Genomic DNA, 17,672 nt, shown 5'->3' with positions numbered 1-17,672 from the left:
AATATTGCATCAGTAGTGGATCCAGAGATTCAAGTGGGTTAGTTGTTTGTGACTTCAGGGAACTTTATCTGGATATGCCGGTTATGGTCTCATTGACATTTACCACACCTTCAGCCTATTTTAGTTCAGATAAAAATACTCTCCCGGAAGAACATGTTGAAACTTAGGATTTGGGATCTTAAGAATTGAGGCGAGAAAAAAAATCATTTCTTTCGTGCCAAAAAAAAAAAAAAATGTTGAAGGGGGACGCGCTGGGTGTGTTCCCCTGATTACGCATCTTTAGGTCATAAAGAAAAATTATTCATGTAAAGACATGTCGAAAATACCACGCTTGACTCCCAAATATTATCTTGATATAATAATATATATGCCCAATCATGAGTTTTTAGATTAATTTTTTAAAGGAAAAGCTATTAATATCATAAGTATTTTTATTATATGAAAAAAGAGTATAGTTAGAAAGGCTACGAGAAAACCTGCAAAAACTAAGACATCAAACCATCAATCCATGATGTTGTTGTTCTTCATGTCTAACATACAAACAGAAAAAGGTATTGACTTACATGAAACTAATATTGAAATGAAGTTTGAAGCCAAAAATGAAGACACAAGAGATAAAGAAATGACATCTGAATCAAGTGTTAGACACTCCTGCTGAATAATCAGTCAATCAGATACTGATTTACAAATGTAGTGTATTCATCAATTTAGCTGTAATTACATGTATTGCATCTTTGAAATACAAAATTGCTCAAATCTTGTGAACAAATTTCGATCCCCAAATTTAAAGGATTAAACGATTGGAAACACCCCCTTTCCATTCCCAAAATTTCTCAAGGCCACTCTTAATTTCATCCCCCCCCCCCCCCCCCCCCCCCCACCCTCTTATTTTACATATGACCAGGCTCTAAAGAGTCTTAAGTGGTATAATGAGATGCTTGAATTGACCTCACTTGTCTTAAATAATGTACACAAATGTAAAACAAAATGTCTTGGAAAAAAACGGGTTTGACACACAGTTCCGTTGATTCTACTTTCAGCTATTTAGAAAATGTCTGCGGTACCGAAATTTTGTTATATAGATTGTTTAAATTTCTTATGGAAAACATTTAGAAGGTAAGTGAAAACAATAGTTGTTTCTATTGAATACTTTTAAACAAACATTCTTGTTCCTGTAAATCATGGAAACAATATTTTTTTTAACCTACATTGAAAACTGTTTGTCCATTCTAAGAGAAACATGCCCTAACCTCCTTCGTCATTTCCCAAACGCATACAAAAGATAAATGGTTGGAGCATAACGTTCTATTATTGGTCCTACATGAGAATTGTATATTTCTATAACAGTATACAAGTTTCAGGTCATGTCTAAATGGCTTTTTGTGTAGCTGTTTCGTGACTGCATATATTCCGATACTGGATACTTTTTCCATCAAGTTATGTCCTTGGTAATATAATTTACAACCGAAACATACAACAGCTGCAAATAAGGGTTCACAAATCTAAGTCAGAAATTAATACATTTACTGAATAGCTGTAACTGGATAATATAAAATTGAGACAAAGACACAACAACCCGACCAAAGAGCAGTAGACTGCCCAAGGCCATCTATGGGTCTTCAACACAGCGAGAAAATCCCGCACCCGCAGGCGGGCTTCAGCTGGCCCCTAAACACAAATGTGTACTAGTGTAGAGAAAATGGACGTTACACTTAACTCCGAAACATATAAATGAACCAAAATTAAAGCAACATACAAGACTAACAAAGGCCAGAATATGCATTCAAGACCACACATTTTCACTGGGTACATGTGAATTGCTACTAAAACTAAGGCGTAACTGCATTTACGAGTCGTATTGGGATCATTATAGATAGACAATCATTAATGCATTTCGAACTTTGGTAAATGTATTTACGACCGTATAGTATAATTAAGACCAATTCAATTATTTTTTACCCCGTAAAACTATGATGATTAAATTGCACGTTCTCAAAACGTCCTGAAAGAATCGATCTCAGGTCATCCCTGACCCCAAGTCATAATTCACCAAAAATATAATTTATGTTCTTCAGAATAGATGAGCATGATAGTTCTACTTTAGTTTTATAATAGCTAATTGTTCAAGAGATCATCAGCCATAGAATGATAAAAACCGTTTGAAAAAAAAAATCATTAACTATAATAACTGCTAACCTTATATCTGGAATATGAAAATAAAATTTACTATAAAATTTAAAACGGGGTTATTTGGAGGAGACAGGGAATGAATAGTTTGCAAAGAGTAGAAAATAAGAATACCCTTATACATGTTTGATGAGTTATAAGCCCTTTTCAACGGATTTTTATAGTTTGTTCTTGTGTTGTGCCGTTACACCACAATCAGGTTGGGGGAGGGTTGGCGCCTTCAAACATGTTTCACCCCGCCACATTCTGTGTGTGCCTGTCCCAAGTCAGGAGCCTGTAGTTCAGTGGTTGTCGTTGGTTCATGTCTGTCATACTCGTTTTCCGTAAATTGTTTTGTTATAAATTAGGCCGTTAGTTTTCTCAATTGAATTGTTTTATATTTTTCATGTTGTGGCCTTTTATAGCCGACATTACGGTATGGGTTTTTCTCATTGTTGTAGGCTGTACGATTACTTATAATTGCTTTCATCCACTTCATTTGAACTTTGGTGGATAGTTGTCTCATTGGCAATCATACCAAATTTCTTTATTTTTATAATGAATCAATTATAAACACAAGAAACCAAGACCAGTTCCTTGTGTATAACAATGCTGAACACAATAACCCCTTGAACCCACTTTGAACACAATGGTCCAAGTATGCAAGCTTTTTTCAAACAGTCCCTGAGTATTATTGTGTTTCAGACGGACGGATGGATCGACGAAGTCTAATTCTATATCCACAGAAGAACGAGCGATGGGATCAATAATTGTTTTTGTCGTCTTTGGTTCAAGTTATGAATGTGAACATTTACTAATAAAGAAATAAAATAACAAACAAGAGGCACACAAACACCGATGGTTTTTTGTCTGAGTCAGACATTTTTTTTCGCACAAAGCGTCAACATTTTTTTAGTTTTTCGACGCTATCAATGAAATTATGTTTTTTTCAAAATTTGACACTATAAGGTATGGAAAAAATCTGGATTCAGAATATTTGTTTTTGTCATCTGTTTGACCACAATATTTTTTTTCATCAAATTGGGGATCAGAATATTTTTTTAGGAAAAAACCATAACCCCCCTTGAAGTTAAATGGTCGTTTCCTTAGAATATAGCTCTAGCTTCGGACGTTCAAAATTATATTACGAATTACTAATACTAATATCTATATAGACTGATTACATAAACAGACGGAAACTGTGTTGAACCTCTCAATACGCCTGTAATGAATTGTTTCATACTAAGACAAAAATACAATTTGTTCTACTTAAGAGTTGTATCCTTTTGATACAAATTATTAAATGAAACAGAGATGGTATTTTGGTAATGGACTATTATACTCCATGACAACAAATACTTCAAATTCTTATGACTGAAAAAGGTAGTAATTCGTAATATAATTTCGCACGTCCGAAGCTAGAGCTATATTCTAATATTTGTCGCTCAATAAGATCATATTCCCCTAACCTATATACACAGGTAAAATAGCTACGGACGTATTACGTCCGTAAAAAATCCGTAATACGTCCGTATTATACGGAAAACCTACGGACGAATAGTACCACGGACGTAAAACGTCCGTTGCTTCCCATCCATAATACGTCCGTATCAAACCGTAAAACATCCGTTAAACGTCCGTAATACGGATTTATAATGCTACGTCCGTAATACGGATGTTTAGTACCACGTCCGTAATACGGATTTTTTGTACCACGGACGTATAACGTCTATTAATATTATGCATATTATTATATAGAGATATTTTGAAAAAAAATACCTGTATGGTTTGATTTTTATGTAACAGTTATATTGCTGAAACTTTTGATGGAACTGTCAATGACAAAATGCTATACTTTATTTTAAGGTGATGATACTTTTTATCTGCATTCCCTAATATAGTCTCCTAGTGTTCTATCTAAAATTTGTTTCTGATGCAATACATACAAGGTTTTTGGCATAGAACTTTCTGTCATACAGTGACTTGTTGTTTAACAAGTTGAATATTGATGATAACTTTGATTTAAAATCTTTTTAAACATTCTACATGAATATTCAAGAGTAAATCAACAATAATCATAAGTATTTCAGTGCTTGTCTTTGGTTCATATTTTGCTTTCATATATTAACTTGTTAAAATAAGGCTCTTAGTTTTCTCTATTTGTCATATCCAAACCTTTTCATAGCACACTATATAGTTGGTTTTTTTCATTGTTGGAGGACCTATAATTGCTCACTATCACATCATTTGAACTCTGGTGGTTATTTTTCTCATTGGCAATTCAACCAAATTTCCTTACTTTTATATGATCTTTTAATTATATATCAAGAGTAATTGATCTCAAGAGTAATTGTGAATATTGTATTGTTTCCTTTTTACAGTTTTGAATGTATCTGTTTTCTTAAAACTTTCTTAGAACAAACATAATCTTCAATCTTCTTCAAAGTTCAAAATTTTATTTCCAAGGATTTTTATTCACATTCTAATTTCTTTACTTTCAAAGTCCATGAATGTCAAAATAAATGTCTTCTTTGTAAATTTAAATGTTGTATTTTTTGTAAAATTCCCATATTTGTGAGGTAGTCTTCTATGTCCTGTATTCATGGTATTGGTTATTCTTCACCATGTTCACTGTGAATGGTATCTGAAATAAAATATTCATAAATAATATAAATTTAACTTCCATGAAGTAATGTTATAATAATTAATAGTGTAATACACTTAAGAGGTCCCAAACCGCCTACAAAGTATATGCCTATGACATATTGTGAGTTTTAGCATGTTAAATTAAATTGCTTTGCCGAGTGCAGCTGGATAGGACAGCAGAGGTCCAACCCTGAACAGTTGGGGCAAAAAAGGACACAATTTTCGCACTTGATACAGGTCTGAATTTGGATTGTTATTAAGTATTTGACAAATAATAGGTTTCTGACACAGAATAAATGTAGTCAAAGAACTAGAATTGGTTATATGATTTGAATTTATATTCATTTTTTTGCTTTTGTGCAGTACACTATGCTGTTGCGAATTGACACCCCTCCCCCAAATAATATTTGAAGAAATTTTTTTTTTAATTTCGGACGATGATGTGATTTTTGGCGGTTGTATAAAAACTGCTGTCATGTCCATGTTTATTGTACTTTTTGTTGTAAGGTTGCTGTCAAACTAATGTAAGCCTTTCCTTTTACTTTCCTTTTATGAAATCTTATAACAAAGTTGTGTGTGTACTCATATATCAATGTGCAGAAACAGTATCAATAGATTAATCAAACAATGAAGGAATTTTGATCAAACTACCATAGCCGTAACTTGGAAGAGCCTCTATTAAATACAAGCTGTAGGTTGAACCAGTATTTACAAAATTGTCAAAGCATGTTAAGCGTACAACTCATAGGTAACCAGTACCTCAACAAGACTTAGAGTGCACATGCTGACCATTTATTTTATGTTGAAATTCTTTAAGATAAAGGTAAAATTACTAAAAGTATCACAAAATCTTAACACTTTACAGATCTTTGACCATGAGGTGAAGGTCGGATAAATCCTATCAGACAGACATCTACACCAAACGATTTTTTTATACACCAAATATAGTTGACCTATTATTAATATTTAAGCTTGTAGTACTTGAAAATCAGCAAAAATACAAAAACTTAACATTGATAAATGAAATGAGGTCATACCCAAGATCAGATGAAACCTGCCAGACTGACTTGCCAGACTGATATACATGTACAGTTGACCTACTGCTTATAGGATTTGAGAAATGGACCTTGTCACTGATCAAAAAAGTGAAGAAGAAGTCAGGTGAACCCTTCTAACAGACATGTAGATGTTGCAAGGAACCCATATACCAAATATAGTTATAATATCCTATAACTCATACATGTCATAAGTGAGAAATTCACATGACAAAAGAACTATATATTTTTTTCAAGCAGTTATTGAACCATGAAAATGAGGTCGAGGACAATGGACATATGACAGACAGAATCTTTGTAACATAAGCCTCTGCAAACAAGATATGAAGTCCAGGGGTTGAAGTCATAAAACTTTGCTCAGTGCTTGGAGCACAAAAATTATGCTCGAAACATGAAATCAAACATTTTGATTGGTTGATTTTGGAGTATGAGTACAAAAATCTGACTCAAAAGTTTTATGACTTCAAGGCCAGGTCTTCTACCTTCTAAAATATAAAGCTTTATACAAATCGTTGACAATGCTGCCAAGAATAGAAATACTTATGGCTATGTTTTGACAAAAAAAACATTCTGATCAAAAAACAAAATTGAAAGTGTGAAATAGCATTATATTATATAAATAATAATGTCCTTTGTTCTTTTAAATGACACATTGAGGATCATACCTCATCTTTTTATATTTATATGCTGGTTAAACCTGGTTCATTGAAAAAGCTCCAAGGTTTATCCATGTACATAATCTGATTGCTATATGTTTGCAAATTCATTCTGATAATGCAAAATCATTAATTGGTTGATTTTTTTTGCTTATTTTAATGTCCAGTGGCAAATATTTTATGTATTCTAAATGATAACAACTTATCAATACATAATATAGGCCAGTCTGACTAGGTACACAGCTACTTTAGTACAAGTAATCTTGATGTACAGTTCTCAAGATGCATATCGAATGTACATCTGTAAAGCTGTATATTAACTGTACAGCTATAAAGTTTCATTTAATTTGGACCATTTTTCGGTTTTTCACATTTTTGCCATTTCCATGGTAACGGCAGCCATCTTGAAAATTCCAAACCCAAAGTGCACATCTGCACATGGGGATTGTCATTATGGAGCAGTTTTATCAATGTATGTCAAGTCATCTCCGAGAACTAAGCTGGACAAAAAGTGTGGAAGAATAATTCGTAGAATAACAATATGTCCCCCCTTTTATCAAAGGGGTGACATAATAATACGCAAAAGTCGATTGTTCAAAAGCGAATTAAAGGTATTTTCTTTCATAAATTGATCAGAAAAGATATGTGGATTGGTTGATTGATGGTTTGTGATCATGATTGATCAATCAATCGATTGATTGATCGATCGTTTGATTGATTGATTGATCGACTGATTGACAGTTTGTAAAAGGTGAGGGGACGTTTTTTTTTCGAATTCTGCACTTGATTAATTACTTGTTTGATATCAAAACTTGATTGATTGATCTCTTATCATGATTTGATCACTTTAATCATGATTTGATTGATTGATCAATACTTTGTATAGCCTAAAATGACACATTTTGCATTGGTTTATTCCTTGTCTATACGTTTTGTGCTGTTCAGTGTCAAATATCTAACCCACAATTTTTCACGTAAGATTGAGAAATATACTCTATTTCCTCTTCTTACATCAGAAAAAATGAATGGCGATTAAGGTTATTCTAACACTCAATTTGCTATTGCAAGCAATAGCGGAGGATGTCACCCCGTACTGGACATTGTCAAGGTAGTAGCAATCATTTTGAGTGTACCAAAGTCAAATGGCACATCTATTATACATGCCTTTGATTCTGATTCCTCCCCCCCCCCCCCCCTTTTTCTCTTCTCGTAGAATAAGATTGATGTCTATATCACAGCTACTTTAGTACAAGTAATCTTGATGTACAGTTCTCAAGATGCATATCGAATGTACATCTGTAAAGCTGTATATTAACTGTACAGCTATAAAGCTGTATATAAACTGTACATCTGTAAAGCTGTATATCAACTGTACAGCTGTAAAGCTGTATATAAACTGTACATCTGTAAAGCTGTATATCAACTGTACAGCTGTTAAGCTGTATATAAACTGTACATCTGTAAAACTGTTTGTAAACTGTAGAGTTGATATACAGCTTTACAGCTGTACAGTTTATATACAGCTTTACAGATGCACATTCGATATGCATCTTTAGAACTGTACATCAAGATTACTTGTACTATTGTAGCTGTGTAAGTTTGAAATGTAAATGCTATGATAGTTTGAACTTCTGACATCTCAAGTGTGTGTGTAATGGAGCAGTAGAAGGGCCAAAGTAATGATGCCTTGATGCATACATTACATGGGAAAGTGAGAAAAATAAGCAACAGTGTACAGGTACAGTTATACTTGAAACAGTTTTAGGTAGATAACATCAAATTATTTAAATTAACTGCAATTCTACAGATGAACTTACTTTGATATCAGTTCTTTTTTGCAGGACATTCACACCTACATGACATACATGTTCACCAGTTATATCAATCATTGTCAATACTGTACTTTCCTTTCATTTGGTAACAAGCTAAAATTGTATATATAAATAATTTAATCAAGAAGTCCAGACAAAAACTACATGTAGTATGAATTGATGCTCACTAATTTATACCTTTACTATATACTTTTACTTTTGAGTGAATTGAAACAAAATGTAAGCAAACAACAGAAAGAAGATCAACAGTTAAGCTTATAAAAAATTAATATAAATATATGTGCATATTTTAATAAAAGAAAAACCTTTCAGTGTACCTTGGCAATGGATAAATTTTCTGTCAAAAAGCAAAATAAACTTCAATAAACGGTTTCCCAAGCAAAGCTGGAAACGAACCCTGAACAGTTGGGGTAAAAATGAACACAATATTCAAGTTTGATATAAGTCTGAATTTGGATTGTAATCAAATATTTGACACATTATAGGGGGGAAATTTCTGGATCCACCACTGGGTATTGAATCTTTAGATTAAAGAGTACCATATACACTTAAACTAAAGTTTTTTGTCCAGAAACCAAATGTCTTTAAAGGACAACAATGTGATAGCAGTATACTGTGTAGCAGTATACGACCCCATATTGTGGTTGTATAAAAAAATTGTTTGTTCTTTTAAACTTTTTCATAATTCATATACAAGAAATGTAGGCCTGTTTGGGATTGCTTGCAATGCAATTTTCCTTATAAATTCAACCTTACATAGTAATGCCGGATTTTGATTGGTTGGTAACCAGAGTATTTTTCGTACATTCTTATCCTTTTTACTCTATTTCTGTACTAAAAATCTTTAGTACCGGACATTTACTTTTAATATTTAGTACTACTTCTTTACTTAAAAATTATTGTAATATTTAGGTACGGTACCAGTATTTTACAGTACTTGTTTTGTACTAAAAATTTTGGTACAGAAATAATACCCACAGTGATCATAATATTCCATGTTTGAAAATCATAACTTTAAGAGATTTGAAATAGACAAACTATCAAAATGCTGAAAATGTAACGGTGTAATAACATGAATAAAAAACTGTAGTACTTAAATTTCATGTACAAATCAAGTACTGTAAAATACAGGAACTTAATATCATGATAATTTTAAAGTAACAAAATGGTACTAAATATTAAAAGTAGATTTCCAGTACTACATAATTTTGGTACAGAAATAGTAGCTATGCAAAAGTAGCTGTGTAACCAATGTCAAGTTCTTTGACTACATTTATTCAGAAAACTATAATGTGTCAAATATTTATTTACAATCCAAATTCAGACCTGTATCAAGGAATCAGAAACTTGTCAACATTTAAGTTAAGTACTATGGAGTATTATTACTACAACTGCACAATATTAATGACTTTACCATAAGTTATTTCTTGGTTTCCTTAAACTGACCTCATCACGAATATCAACAAATTGTTTACGGTTTTGTAAAAAAAATAATTTGTCACTTCTAACATGGATAATTTTCGACTTGCCCACAACAAGAATCAAAACTTTGAACTCTATGACCTCAAACTTTAAAAAAATCTTGGAAACTACATGTACATGATGTACCGAGTCTGACAAGAAAAAAATATTCAAATAAAGTCATCATTTTAATAACATACCTCTCATCACAAAATTATTCATTGACTACTGCTCCTCTGTGCTCATATGCACATAAATCAATATGACAATCTATGAATCCACTATATAATCTAGACATCAATGACCCAAATGAATTCTGTTCTGTTGCTTAGCTTCTCCTACTTCTCAAAGTACTTGTACTTTCATTGAAAATGCTAAAAGAAATAATGGTTAATGAAATGAAGTTATAATATCTGCCAAAATTGCCTTTAATATTTGATCCGGCAAAATTGGCTTAGTTTGATCTTTTAAAACTAGACCAACAAACTTTCCCTGAAAAAATAGAGGCTTCCAAGAGCCTCAGTCACTCACCAGTATCCACTGTGGTTTTGGAAATCATGTAAAATAACGTTTAAATCATAATAAATAGTATTAGATACCCCAATAATGATTGTGGCCAAGTATGGTTAAATTTGGCCGAGCAGTTTTAGAGAAGATTTTAGTAAAAGATTACAAAAATTTACGAAAAATGGTTAATAAAATTGACTATAAAGGGCAATAACTCCTTAAAAGGTCAATTGACAATTTTGGTCCTGGCGACTTATTTGTAGATCTTACTTTGCTGAACATTATTTCTGTTTACAGTTTATCTCTATCTCTAATAATATTCAAGATAATTACCAAAAACTGCAAAATTTCCCTAAAATTACCAATTCAGGGGCAGCAACCCAACAACAGGTTGTCTGATTTGTCTAAAAATTTCATAGCAGATAGAACTTAACCTGGTGAACGTTTTAACCCCACGTCAGATTTGCTCTGAATGCTTTAGTCTCAGAGATACATGTGTAGGACTCGGAACTGCGATGGTACTCCGAACTGCGATGGTCACGCCGAAGTGCGATGGTCCATGCTGATGTGCGTTGGTTAACACGCTGAAGTGTAATGGTCCATTGTGACACTAACTTGTTGTTAGATATGCTGAAGTGCGTTTGGTGGGTACGCTAAAGTGCGATGGTCTAACTGTGATGTTGTGTATACTAGCTAAATGCAATGGTCTGAAGTTGAAATCCCATTTTTAAATGTGGGGGTGTAGTGGTTAATGTGCTAGCCTCGCATTTGGAAGACCAGGTTTTCTGGTCAGGTCAAAATAAAGACTTTAATTTTTAATTTGCTAATGTTTTGCTTAGTATACAACAGTATGAGGCAGAAAATAGACTGGATGGCTCAGATTAAGTATAATGGATTCGAGTTGGGGGACATTGTTTTTATAATGAGCATTCAAGTGCGATAAAAAATAAAACGGGTATAGCACAGCGCTCTTTGTAGTACTAACTAAGCAGGATACATTTAATTTTATCAAATATACTAGTAACTTGTTCTTGTCATGTCAGTAGCTACGAAATTTCTCACAACACTCATGCATCTATTTATTTAATAAATCATAACAGTTTTTAAGAAATAAAAACTACCGATTACATTTATGCTTGACATATAGTGAGACATGACGCTTGTTCTGTCATTAGCTTGAGAATTAGCTGATTTTTCGCTAAGCAGCAGAAACTGAGAATTACAACAAGTTGGCACCATTTGGGTTTCTTTTGGCCTAACCCATAGCAGAATATTAATACTTTAAACAAAATAAAATAACCAAGATTGCCCGTTTTCTTACAAAGCATGCCGGATTCATTTCGAGAATAAAACAAAATTATCGCTACTTGATATAACGAAAACATTGCTAATAATTAATTTATTATTTTAAAAGTTGGCCACACAAAATAATGTGATGTTAACTTGAGGAGAAGTCAAATTTTATATAAGACCAAGACATGCTCAAAACTGTTTGGGACTTAAATCGTTAGTTTCATTCTGTTTCCTTTCCTTAGTACGTACGAAACCTTCATCTACAAATCTTATTCTCCTGCCTGTGAATCCATTTGTTTCATAACGTTGTATTTGAAAACGTCACAATATCAAACGTCATGCAAAATCATCCCACTTCATCGAAAGGACCATCGCACTTCGGCGTGGACCATCGCACTTCGGCGTGGACCATCGCACTTCGGCATGGACCATCGCACTTCAGCGTCCCCATCGCACCTCCGAGTCCTACACATGTATAAGCCAAAAACTGCATTTTACCCCTATGTTCTATTTTTAGCCATGTTGGCATGTTAGTTAGCAGGAGAGGTCATCTGACACATATTTCTAACTAAATATCCTAATGATGTTTGTGGCCAAGTTTGGTTCAATTTGACTCCCTAGTTTCAGAAGAGAAGATTTTTGTAAAAGTTAACAGCGACGGACAACGACGACAGACGCCTTGTGATGAGAAAAGCTAATAAACAGCTGTGCCACGAGCGCATGATACACCCGTCGTCTTGTGTGTGAAGTTTTATGCAATAATCATAAATAGTTTCTGAGATACGGCGCGACATGTGAAAACCCCCCTTTTTTACAAAAAACTCAATAACTAAAATAAAATTTTGAATCATCACCAAAAAGTAAACAGATCTTAAGATTAATATAGATAAGTAGTGTGTAAAGTTTTAAGCAACAATAATACATGTTTTTTGAGATACGGCGCGACATGTGAAAAAAACACACCCCTGTTTTAGCTATAAAGTCTTGTAACTACGAAAGTTTAAATCTTATTTTCACCAAAAAGTATGCAGATAGTTTGACCATCATAAGAAACGACTATGTTAAGTTTCATTAAATTTGGATAAGTGGTTCTCAAGTTACAGTGCGACATGTGGACGCCAGAGAGACAGACAGACAGACAGACGGCCGGAAGCCGGACATTTGTATACCATAATATGTCCCGTAAAAAATTTGACAGGCGTATAAAAATGACTATAAAAAATCAAAGTATTTAATCATTTTAATGTTCTAATGATCTAATCCATCATATAAAATCCATATGACCCTTGAATGAAGGGATGAACAAAAGCGGTTATATACATGTATAATTGGATCTCTGAATCTGTCATGATTTATAATGCCAATCTTTGGGCATCAACTTATCATCAAGTTATTTTAATAATCATGATACTTTTTGAAATTTGAAGTCATTCAAAAATGTTTAAATTATACCAAAAGTTGAACTAGTATTTGATATAAGGTAATATCTGAGAAATGGACTAAACGAGACAAGCAGTGTTCCAGCTTGAATCTCAGGGCAGAAGGGTGCTAGTTGTCTGAAAGGGCACTTTAGCGTTATAACCCTGATTTTAAGGGCAATGTTGGACAGTGTATAAATTACCTTGAATATTGCTAGGCTCAGCTGTCGAACATTAGTTGTATTTAAACCATATTCAGAAATTAATGTGTTCTTGATGTTGGTTCCCATAAGAATTTTCTTTTATCAAATTATCATACCATGAAGCAAAGCATATCATTTTGATGTTAATCTAAACAAACTTGTACATTTGATAAGGAAAATAATCATCAGAAATTTCAATGTTTTATTACTTATACCAGTCTATAAAAATAAACAAGTAGTTTTGAAAGATGGAGTTATACATGCAAAATTGAATGTTTAATGTAATTAAATTATCTACATTTAAATTACTTGTTCAAACATATAGTATATATGTTATTGAGAGTTATTTATTATCATTTGAATTGTTACAAAAAAGTATTTTTAAGTGCACACCAAAGTGCTCCTCGGTAAGGAGTTTTATAAATATAACAGGTGAGACAGGAGATGATCATATTATATTGATGCAATAATATATTGCAGAAGGTATAAACAGTTACTTTTTTCTCCATCATTGTTAAAAATAAATTTGTTGAGTGCTCCTATGTCAGGAGGATTATAAAATACAAGAAGTAAAACAGGAAGTGAATCTTGTTATGTTCAAAGTACAAATTTCTTTGGTTCTTCTTTAAATTTCATACTCATGGTTATGAAACAAAACATTTTTTACCAATTAAGTCAAAACTATGTATACATGCCTTTAAAATTGTTTAAGATTTTATTTTTTATGTTATGCCTACTGAAATAAATTTTTTCAGGTGTACATGCTGTACATAAACATTACAAATGGATAACATGTGGACATTTCATTCTGTATTAAATATCTAGTATTTGTTCAATTATCTTAAATCCACTAATTAGCAGTAAACAATCATTAACAAAGGTGATAAAACTGCCAAAGCATTAGGTATTTAACTTAATCCCATTGTCAGTTAATTAGTGTTACACAATCAGGTAACAATTTACCGGAAACGCCGGTAGGCATGAAATTTGGAAATTTTATTTTTTTGAAAAGGCAGAGGGGTGCATTCTTTTACTTTGGAGGGCAGAAGGGCGGGGGTAAGGGCATCAAGGGCGGGCCGCCCTTCTATTTAGGGCAGGCGGGAACACTGACAAGGTTTGGTGGTAAATACATGTACCTTGAAAGTTGTTATTGGCTTTGAACTAGCTGTTAGCAATTGGGAGTACTCTCAGATCTATACTTAGTCTTTTTAGTTTTGGGGATGTATAAATCTGCTTTAAAAGCCCTTTTCACACCAATATCCCAGCTAAGGTGGTTGGTTTAGTACCACAAACTACTAGTCTAGCCCCACCACAACCTTTTGAATGCGTCTGTCTCATGTCAGAAGCCTGTTAGTGTTATTCAGTGGTTCAGTTTGTCGTTTGTTGCTGTTTATAATATTTTGTTTTTTTGGTTCTTTTTTATATATATTACATTGTATAAATTAGTCTGTTAGTTTTCTGGTTTGAATTGATTTACAAATATGTGATTCTCATATAGGGTCTTTAAAACCTGACTATGCGGTATTGGCTTTGCTCATTGTTGAAGGATGTACAGTGACCTATTGTTGTTAACTTCAATGTCATTTGATTTCTGGTGGAGAGTTGTCTTTTCTCATTGGTGTAAACAATATTTTATTTTGAAAATAATTACGTAATTTAAACATTATTATCATTACAATATGACAGATTTATTAGGATTGAAAAACAAGTGAATTTACACTTTTAAAAATTCCTCTATTTTTTTTCATTGGCAATCACCGCATTTTCTTATTTTTATATTTACATTACATACATGTAAAGCAGACCTTTCATCTTCTCGAGGAGTCCACTTCCTATGATCAACCAGGGGGCCCAAACAGCATCATCATGCATGATTTTGAGTCAGCTAAAAAAAGAATCAAATAGATTATGATACAATAAATAAATACATAAATTACATAATAATTTAATAATAAATAATGAATCTACAATCATATTTTAAGAAGTGAAACATCATTTTAAATCAATAGATATCATATATTAAATTTCGATTTTTTTGTATCAGTGTCTTCTAATTTCTGGGTAGATAAGTAAATACGGGCGAGTTGGCAGACCTTTATTTTTTTTATATTCTATATTCATTTGGATTTTACCCAAGTTAGGCGAGTTGCCATTGTTGACAGGAGTATATTTTACGGATTTAACCCTTTTCATAAGTGGGGCAATTTTTTTTAAAAGCGGGGCGAGTTGGTAAGGAAGCCACCACTTGATTTTTATGGGGTGGGGGCTAGGATAAGAATGTTATCCTGCATTTTTTTTAATTGAAATCTCTGTCCTGCCAGTTAATTTTTCACTATATTCGTTCCTGGTAATTCTTTACATAAATCCTAGCTTTTTTTAACTTATAAGTTGACAGAACTCCAGTTCCGCATATTTTTCAAATAACACACCCCTACCAGTACCCCCCAATAAAACTCACATGGTAGCTCCCTTAACAAGAGTGGGATATTTTTATAAAGGGAGGCGTGTTGTTTAAAAAGTAGGGCGTTTTGCCAGTGGGTCGAGTTGACTTGCGTCCGTTCTTGACAATCTTTGACTGATTTTCGGGTTTGCATGCGATGACATTTATAAAGTCAAATTTTTTTTCATGAAAAGTATAGCACTAGCATCTTCTTAAATATGTACATGATAATATTTACCTTTCGTTGCGCTTTCCAAGTACAAAATATTGGGTACGTAATCCGTTAAGAGAAACACAAATTTATTTCGTTCCCCGGTTTCTTCCAGTTAATCGACAAGCAACCCATTTCAATTTATCTGTTCATACTAATAACTTTTTGACCCATCGGTTTTGAAAAACTAGAGTTCTTTGTATTATCTATCTGACTATAATATATCTTTCCATTCTTTAAACTCAAGGATTTGTACAGTGACACTATACAAATCCTTGTTAAACTGTAAAACATGAATTCAACAGCAGACGAGCGTCCATGGATTTTGCGTCATAGTATAAAAAACGGCAACGGAGAAAATATTTCCGGGTTTTCGTATTCGACGTGTCAAGCTTTCGTACATTTACGATCATTTACGTATATGAGAGTTAGTCCGGAACCCGGTCTGGAATCAAGAATGGGGATTTAAGTAGAGAAAATAATTACAAAAAAGTTCAGAAGTGGTACACTGAGTATTATATGCCTTTGTTATAATCAAGGATTTGTATACTCTACAAATCCTTAATATAAGACCATGAAGAATCAGAGACATACATGTACATTCGTACATGTCTCTGGAAGAAGTGAGAATAAAGAAAAAACTAAATAAAGAATATTTAATTATTTATTTATTATTTAATCTATAACTTATTCACTTATTTTACATTTTGTTCTATTCAGAATTAAATACAAGACTGTTTGCTGACAGTGGCGGATCCAGAGGGGGGTGTAGAGGGCATACGCCCCCCCCCCCCCCCCCCCCCTTTGCTTGGATTTTTTTTTTTTTTTTTTATAAAATGATTAATCAGACTAGACGTCGTGAACTTTGCCATCTCCCGTGTATTTAATTTTTATGCGACAATTCTTTACTTATAAAGATATTTTTTGCTGGTATTTACTGATTATGTCAAAGTCATGTGATTCGCTATGGTGGAGTTGACCAGTGCGTCAAAAAAACGTCACTCAGTCATTTTGAAATTCAAATTACAGTAACACATTGCTTAGGCTGAGGATGACAACCATGATACCTTCAAAGCGACACAGGATTGAGCAAGAACGTAGTGACTTCTATTTCACAATTCAACAAAACAGAAAGTAATACTCTATTACACTCTCATGAAAAAAAATCGACAGCAATAAATATTATTTACCTATGAAAACATGTTTAACCCCAAACGCCCCAGTCTATTTAAAAATAACATGATAGCTGAATAATGATCCCCAATCAGTATAAGCTCTAGATAGATTTAAAGTCTAAGGTACGAACCATTTGATTTGAGGAGGCAGTCTAAGGTATTTGAGAGAAAAAAATCTGACTCTGATTTTTGCATTAAATAAAAATACTGGCCGTATCTGGATTGAAAACAATAATCTTGTCCACTTTTTTGCTATTAGAAACGAAAATTTCCAACAGAATTATCTAGCATTAAATGAACATGATGAATAAAAAACGGGCGTATTTTTTTGAGGCCGGGGTTTGCATGTCTGACCGGAATGTCTGTTTCGCCGAACTGATATATTGAATACTTTTTTCAAGACCAGACTGCAACCTGACTGCTGAGTGTGGCCTTTATGTCTCCATTTGTCGACCGTCATTCATAAATTCGTTGTCATTTCGGACTCATTCGTAGCCTTTGGTTGATTTGGAACCCCTCACCTCCCTTAATTTTGTTGGGTGAAACATATCAACCAAACATTTGGATAAAAATTGCTTGTTTAACTCGTGTCGGTTGTATTGTAAATTT

At 33.1% G+C, this 17,672-nt stretch overlaps 1 long non-coding RNA gene across 1 annotated transcript; it reads right to left on the bottom strand.

The window, feature by feature from the left end:
* Positions 1 to 3,634: 3,634 nt before the first annotated feature.
* LOC127723190 (uncharacterized) lies at positions 3,635 to 15,074 on the bottom strand. The gene is made up of 4 exons (XR_007991933.1): positions 15,030 to 15,074; positions 10,017 to 10,190; positions 8,341 to 8,448; positions 3,635 to 4,810 (listed from the first exon to the last, which is right to left on the bottom strand). It is a non-coding gene; the product is annotated as an uncharacterized LOC127723190 (long non-coding RNA).
* Positions 15,075 to 17,672: the final 2,598 nt, after the last annotated feature.

The sequence above is a fragment of the Mytilus californianus genome, unplaced genomic scaffold (genome assembly GCF_021869535.1).
Source record: "Mytilus californianus isolate M0D057914Y unplaced genomic scaffold, xbMytCali1.0.p SCAF_13, whole genome shotgun sequence".
Lineage (NCBI taxonomy): Eukaryota > Metazoa > Mollusca > Bivalvia > Mytilida > Mytilidae > Mytilus > Mytilus californianus.
This window is presented reverse-complemented; position numbering and strand designations above follow the sequence as displayed.